Source organism: Phyllobates terribilis, unplaced genomic scaffold (genome assembly GCF_046119375.1).
Source record: "Phyllobates terribilis strain yellow unplaced genomic scaffold, ASM4611937v1 Scaffold_31__1_contigs__length_13893835, whole genome shotgun sequence".
Classification (NCBI taxonomy): Eukaryota; Metazoa; Chordata; class Amphibia; order Anura; family Dendrobatidae; genus Phyllobates; species Phyllobates terribilis.
In genome coordinates this window covers 8,067,333-8,075,718 of record NW_027362791.1, presented here as the reverse complement: position 1 = coordinate 8,075,718, position 8,386 = coordinate 8,067,333, and positions in this window count along the sequence as shown.

Sequence of the window (8,386 nt, the reverse complement as noted above, 5' to 3'; positions counted from 1 at the left end):
TCAGTTCCAGAGCGATTCGCCCAATGAGTCCTTGTTATTTAGTCTTTTTCAGCTAATTTTCTGGATTTTTGAAAATTTCACTTTTTTGTGAAAATATCCACTAAATGAGGGAATAATATGTGTGAGGGTACCCCAGGAAAGTTCCAAATGTGTGTCGGTAGAATATATATCCAGCGTGGGTAAAATTCAAAAAAGTTGAAAAAATTTTTTTTTTGGACTTAGTCATTTTTCCGGCGTTTCTCAGACTTTCAGATAGGGGAAATGTCAGTGAGCATTCCGATTTCAGTTCCAGAGCGATTCGCCCAATGAGTCTTTGATATTTAGTCGTTTTCAGCCAATTTTCTGGATTTTTGAACATTTCACTTTTTTGTGAAAATATCCACTAAATGAGGGAATAATATGTGTGAGGGTACCCCAGGAGAGTTCCAAATGTGTGTGCGTAGAATATATATCCAGCGGGGGTAAAATTCAAAAAATTTGAAAAATTTTTTTTTTGGACTTAGTCATTTTTCCGCCATTTATCAGACTTTCAGATCGGGGAAATGTCAGTGAGCGTTCCAATTTCAGTTCCAGAGCGATTCGCCCAATGAGTCCTTGTTATTTAGTCTTTTTCAGCTAATTTTCTGGATTTTTGAAAATTTCACTTTTTTGTGAAAATATCCACTAAATGAGGGAATAATATGTGTGAGGGTACCCCAGGAGAGTTCCAAATGTGTGTGGGTAGAATATATATCCTACTGGGGTAAAATTGAAAAAAGTTGAAAAAAATTTTTTTTTGGACTTAGTCATTTTTCCGCCGTTTATCAGACTTTCAGATAGGGGAAATGTCAGTGAGCATTCCGATTTCAGTTCCAGAGCGATTCGCCCAATGAGTCCTTGTTATTTAGTCTTTTTCAGCTAATTTTCTGGATTTTTGAAAATTTCACTTTTTTGTGAAAACATCCACTAAATGAGGAAATAATATGTGTGAGGGTACCCCAGGAGAGTTCCAAATGTGTGTGGGTAGAATATATATCCAGCGGGGGTAAAATTCAAAAAAGTTGAAAACATTTTTTTTTTGGACTTAGTCATTTTTCCGGCGTTTATCAGACTTTCAGATAGGGCAAATGTCAATGATCGTTCCGATTTCAGTTCCAGAGCGATTCGCCCAATGAGTCCTTGTTATTTAGTCTTTTTCAGCTAATTTTCTGGATTTTTGAAAATTTCACTTTTTTGTGAAAATATCCACTAAATGAGGGAATAATATGTGTGAGGGTACCCCAGGAAAGTTCCAAATGTGTGTCGGTAGAATATATATCCAGCGGGGGTAAAATTCAAAAAAGTTGAAAAAATTTTTTTTTTGGACTTAGTCATTTTTCCGGCGTTTCTCAGACTTTCAGATAGGGGAAATGTCAGTGAGCGTTCCGATTTCAGTTCCAGAGCGATTCGCCCAATGAGTCTTTGATATTTAGTCTTTTTCAGCTAATTTTCTGGATTTTTGAAAATTTCACTTTTTTGTGAAAATATCCACTAAATGAGGGAATAATATGTGTGAGGGTACCCCAGGAGAGTTCCAAATGTGTGTGGGTAGAATATATATCCCACGGGGGTAAAATTGAAAGAAATTGAAACAAATTTTTTTTTGGACTTAGTCATTTTTCCGACGTTTATCAGACTTTCAGATAGGGGAAATGTCAGTGAGGATTCCGATTTCAGTTCCAGAGCGATTCGCCCAATGAGTCCTTGTTATTTAGTCTTTTTCAGCTAATTTTCTGGATTTTTGAAAATTTCACTTTTTTGTGAAAATATCCACTAAATGAGGGATTAATATGTGTGAGGGTACCCCAGGAGAGTTACAAATGTGTGTGGGTATAATATATATCCCACGGGGGTAAAATTGAAAGAAGTGGAAAAAAATTTTTTTTGACTTAGTCATTTTTTTGCCATTTATCAGACTTTCAGATCGGGGAAATGTCAGTGAGCGTTCCGATTTCAGTTCCAGAGCGATTCGCCCAATGAGTCCTTGTTATTTAGTCTTTTTCAGCTAATTTTCTGGATTTTTGAAAATTTCACTTTTTTGTGAAAATATCCACTAAATGAGGGAATAATATGTGTGAGGGTACCCCAGGAGAGTTCCAAATGTGTGTGGGTAGAATATATATCCCACGGGGGTAAAATTGAAAGAAATTGAAACAAATTTTTTTGTGGACTTAGTCATTTTTCCGACGTTTATCAGACTTTCAGATAGGGGAAATGTCAGTGAGGATTCCGATTTCAGTTCCAGAGCGATTCGCCCAATGAGTCCTTGTTATTTAGTCTTTTTCAGCTAATTTTCTGGATTTTTGAAAATTTCACTTTTTTGTGAAAATATCCACTAAATGAGGGAATAATATGTGTGAGGGTACCCCAGGAGAGTTCCAAATGTGTGTGGGTAGAATATATATCCAGCGGGGGTAAAATTCAAAAAAGTTGAAAAAAATTTTTTTTTGTACTTAGTCATTTTTCCGGCGTTTATCAGACTTTCAGATAGGGGAAATGTCAGTGAGCGTTCCGATTTCAGTTCCAGAGCGATTCGCTCAATGAGTCCTTTAATATTTAGTCATTTTCAGTCAACTTTCTGGATTTTTGAAAATTTCACTTTTTTGTGAAAATATCCACTAAATGAGGGAATAATATGTGTGAGGGTAACCCAGGAGAGTTCCAAATGTGTGTGGGTAGAATATATATCCTACTGGGGTAAAATTGAAAAAAGTTGAAAACATTTTTTTTTTGGACTTAGTCATTTTTCCGGCGTTTTCAGACTTTCAGATAGGGGAAATGTCAGTGAGCATTCCGATTTTAGTTCCAGAGCGATTCACCCAATGAGTCCTTGTTATTTAGTCTTTTTCAGCTAATTTTCTGGATTTTTGAAAATTTCACTTTTTTGTGAAAATATCCACTAAATGAGGGAATAATATGTGTGAGAGTACCCCAGGAGAGTTCCAAATGTGTGTAGGTAGAATATATATCCAGCGGGGGTAAAATTCAAAGAAGTTGAAAAAAATTTTTTTTTGGACTTAGTCATTTTTCCGGCGTTTATCAGACTTTCAGATACGGGAATTGTCAGTGAGCGTTCCGATTTCAGTTCCAGAGCAATTCGCCTTATGAGTCCTTGTTATTGAGTCTTTTTCAGCTAATTTTCTGGATTTTTTTTCTGGATTTCGACGTTTTCTGGATTTTTGGAAAATTTCACTTTTTTGTGAAAATATCCACTAAATGAGGGAATAATATGTGTGAGGGTACCCCAGGAGAGTTCCAAATGTGTGTGAGTAGAATATATATCCCACGGGGGTAAAATTTAAAAAAGTTGAAAAAAAATTTTTTTTGGACTTAGTCATTTTTCCGGCGTTTATCAGACTTTCAGATAGGGGAAATGTCAGTGAGCGTTCCGATTTCAGTTCCAGAGTGATTCGCCCAATGAGTCCTTGTTATTTAGTCTTTTTCAGCTAATTTTCTGGATTTTTGAAAATTTCACTTTTTTGTGAAAATATCCACTAAATGAGGGAATAATATGTGTGAGGGTACACCAGGAGAGTTCCAAATGTGTGTGGGTAGAATATATATCCTACTGGGGTAAAATTGAAAAAAGTTGAAAAAAAATTTTTTTTGGGACTTAGTCATTTTTCTGCCGTTTATCAGACTTTCAGATAGGGGAAATGTCAGTGAGCGATCCGATTTCAGTGCCAGAGCGATTCGCCCAATGAGTCCTTGATATTTAGTCGTTCTCAGCCAATATTTTGGATTTTTGAAAATTTCACTTTTTTGTGAAAATATCCTCTAAGTGAGGGAATAATATATAGTTACATAGTTACATAGTTAGTAAAGCCGAATAAAGACTTGCGTCCATCAAGTTCGACCTGTTAGTTCTGTAATTGCTAAAGTTGATCCAGAGGAGGGCAAAAACCCCAAATGATTTGGCCAATCTTCACCTGAGGAAAAATTCCCTCCCGACTCTGAAACCAGCAGTCAGAATAAATCCCTGTATCAACATACTATTTTATTTTATTTTTAAGTATATGCTGAAATCTGCCTGGTATCTAGAAATGCATCCAGTCCCCACTTGAACTGGTTTAGTGAATCCGACATTACCGTCTCCTCACTCAGTGAATTCCATATTCTCACTGCTCTTACCGTAAAGAACCCCTTCCTATGCTGGTGCTGAAACCTTTTCTCTTCCAGTCTTAGTGAATGCCCTCTTGCTACCGTAATATCCCTCCTTTTGAACAAATCCCGAGCAAGATCTCTATACTGTCCCCTAACATATTTGTACACATTTATTATGTCCCCCCTCAACCTTCTCTTTTCCAGGCTGAATAGTCCTAGTTTTGCCAACCTCTCTGGGTATTGCAGTCCCTCCATTCCCTTTATTAATTTTGTTGCCCTCCTTTGTACCTTTTCAAGCTCATTTATATCCTTTCTATATATTGGGGCCCATAACTGAGCACAGTATTCCAAGTGTGGTCTGACCAGTGCTTTGTACAGTGGAAGAACAATGTTCTCATCCTTTGCAGCTATACCTCTTCTGATACATCCCATTACCCTGTTTGCCCTTACAGCAGCGGCCTGACTTTGGGCACTCCAATTTAGTTTGCTATCAATCAAGATGCCCAAGTCCTTCTCCATCTCTGAATTCCCCAATGATTTCCCATTCAGTGAGTACTGGTGACTTCCATTTTTCCTTCCCATATGTATGACCTTACATTTCTCCTCGTTAAACCTCATTTGCCATTTAATGCTCCACCTGCCCAGCTTATCCAAATCCCTCTGTAGGTCTGCACTGTCCTCTTTTGTATTAATTGTTTTACATAACTTTGTGTCATCTGCAAATATTGATATTTTACTATTTATCCCGTTGACTATGTCGTTAATAAAGATATTAAATAACATTGGGCCTAGTACAGACCCCTGTGGTACCCCACTAGTGACGCTTACCCAATCTGAGTATATTCCATTTATAACCACCCTCTGCCTTCTATCCTTTAGCCAGTTAGCTACCCACTTGCAGACATTTTCCCCCAGCCCCATCATTCTCATTTTGTATACCAACCTATTATGTGGCACGCTATCGAACGCTTTTGAGAAGTCGAGATACACGACATCCACTGGTTCCCCCTGATCTAATCGAGAGCTAACCTCCTCATAGAAGTCAATCAGGTTAGTTTGGCAGGAGCGATTCCTCATGAATCCATGTTGGTTCGGGGTTAATAGATTATTAGCATCAAGATGCTCCATGATTGCCTCATTAATAAAGCCTTCAAAAATTTTGCCCACAACGGACGTCAGACTCACCGGCCGATAGTTTCCGGCGTCACTTTTTGCTCCCTTTTTGAATATTGGCACTACATTCGCCTGTCGCCAATCAAGTGGCACAGACCCAGTCTCAACAGAGTCCTTAAATATAAGATATAACGGTCTGTCTATCACATTACTTAGTTCCCTTAGTACCCGTGGGTGTATGACATCAGGTCCTGGTGATTTGTTTATTTTAATGTTACTGAGGCATTTCTGTACCCCAGCTTGGGTTAGATTTGTCATACTTAGTGGAGGATTAAGTTTGTCACTTCTCATTTCTCCTGTTAGTTCGATTTCCTTTGTGAAAGTTGACGAAAAAAATTTATTTAATAGATTAGCTTTATCCTCATCTTTCTCTATGATTTTGCCTTCATCACTTTTTATCGGTCCAATATTATCCGATTTAATCCTTTTACTATTTATATACGTAAAGAACAGTTTGGGATTTGATCTACTTTCCCTAGCAATACGTTTCTCTGTTTCCTCCTTCGCTATTTTTATTTGTTTTTTACAGGTTCTCGTTTTTTCCTTGTAACACTTTAGTGCCTCCTTACTGTTTTCCTGTTTTAATCTCTTGAATGCCTCTTTTTTGCTATTTAACGCCCCTTTTACGTTCTTGTTCAACCATATTGGTTTCCTCTTATTTCTGGCCCTTTTATTCCCATACGGTATATACCTCTCGCACTGAGTATTCAGAATTATTTTGAAGGTTTCCCATTTACTATTCGTATTCCTTTGATTAAGAACTTTGTCCCAGTCTATAAGTTGAAGGTTTTCTTTCAGCTGATCAAACTTCGCCCTCCTAAAGTTTAATGTTTTTGTTGTTCCCTTATTGATAACCCTACTGAAGGGCATTTTGAAGTCGATAATATTATGGTCGCTATTACCTAGGTGCCCCCCTATCTGTACCTCAGTTATTCTATAAGGCCTATTAGTCAATATTAAGTCCAACACGGCCTTCCCTCTCGTTGGTTCCTGCACTAGTTGGGAGAGATAATTATCCTTGATATTTGTCAAGAACCTTTTTCCTTTCTGCGATCTACAGGTTTCTGTTTCCCAGTCAATATCCGGGTAGTTGAAGTCCCCCATTACAATCACCTCATTATGTTTTGCTACTTTGTCTATTTGTCCTAATAGCAGTTTCTCATTCTCCTCTGTTATATTGGGTGGCTTATAGCAGACCCCCAGTAATATTTTATTATTATTTTTTGCCCCCTCTATCTCTACCCACATGGACTCGACCCCCTCTTCTCCCTCTCCTATATCTTCCCTTAGTCTGGGCTTTAGACGTGACTTTACATATAAGCAGACTCCTCCGCCCTTCCCTTTTTCCGGTCCCTTCTAAATAAACTATAATCTGTTAAATTTACCGCCCAGTCGTAGCTATCATCTAGCCAAGTCTCTGTTATACCTACGATGTCATACCTCTCCTCCGATATAAGCGCCCGCAGCTCATCCGCCTTATTGCTCAGGCTTCTTGCGTTGGTCAGCATGCAAGATAAAACTTTGGGGTTATTTAGCATCCTATTCTTCTCTAACGATCTAACTGTACTATCCCCACCCCCCTCTCCACCCTCATTATATTCACTTCTCCCCTTCCCCCTTGCTTGCCTCACATCCCACCTATTTCCTTGGTTCCCCCCCCCGTCTCTAGTTTAAAAACTCCTCCAACCTATTAGCCATCTTCTTCCCCAGCACCGCTGCACCCTCCCCATTGAGGTGCAGCCCGTCCCTACGGTAGAGCCTGTAGCCGACAGCGAAGTCGGCCCAGTTGTCCATGAAACCAAACCCTTCCGCCTTGCACCAACTCTTTAGCCACTTATTCACCTCCCTAACCTCCCGTTGGCGCTCCTGTGTGGCTCGCGGGATTGGTAGTATTTCTGAGAAAACTACCTTGGAGGTCCTTGCCCTAAGCTTCCTACCTAGATCCCTGAAATCATTTTTAAGGACCCTCCATCTACCACTCACTTTGTCATTGGTGCCAATGTGGACCATGACCGCTGGGTCTTCGCCAGCCCCACCCAGTAACCTGTCAACCCGATCCGCGATGTGCCAGACTCGAGCGCCAGGGAGGCAGCACACCGTTCGGCGATCCCGGTCTTTGTGACAGATTGCCCTGTCTGTCCCCCTAATAATAGAGTCACCCACTACCAGGACCTGTCTAGCCTGCCCTACACTTCCCCTCTCCCCCTCATTACTGGAGCATACACTCCCCCGGCGGTCAGAGGATCTGTCGTGCTCCAATAATGCCGGTTCTGAACCAGCCTTCCTATACTTCTTCCCTCTATCCCTTCTAACTGTTACCCAGCTCCCTGCCTGTTCAGCCTGAGCTTCCCCACTAAGCTCCACCCCCATTGTTGACCCATTGAGTGTCTGCTCGGTGAGCAGCAAACTCCGTTCCATGTTGTCGATGCTCCTCATTACCGCTATCTGAGCACTTAGATCCAGGATTTGGGCTTCCAAGTGCACGATATGCTTACATCTCTCGCAGCAGTATGGATCCCTGAGCGGTAGCTCAGGGAATGCATACATTGCGCAAGATGTACACTGCACGGCTCCGGCCAACATGGACGTCATTCTCAATATGGGGATACAGTCAGTATATATGTACAAGTACAAAACACAATTATTTATATATAGGTGTATGGACGGGGATCAATTAGGGATGTGCAAGTGTATCGATTAGATATCGACGCGGGATCCGTTAAGTATGGACGGGGGATCAATTAAGTATCAATTAAGTGTGGACGGGGGATCAGCTGAGTGGGTCAGGTGGATTAATTAAGTATGGACCGTGTGTCAATTAACTATGGACTGGGATCAATAAGTATGGACTGGGGAAATAATTAATTGTGGACTAGGGAATCAATTAATTAATTATGGACAGGGGGTTTAATTAAATAGGATGGGGGGTAAAGCAAATAAATAGGTATGGACGGTGGGTCAATTAACTAAGGACTGGGAATCAATAAGTATCAATAATATCAACAAATATGGACTGGGGAAATAATTAATTGTGGTCTGGGGAATCAATTAATTATGGACAGGGGTTAATTAAATATGGTGGGGGATAAGG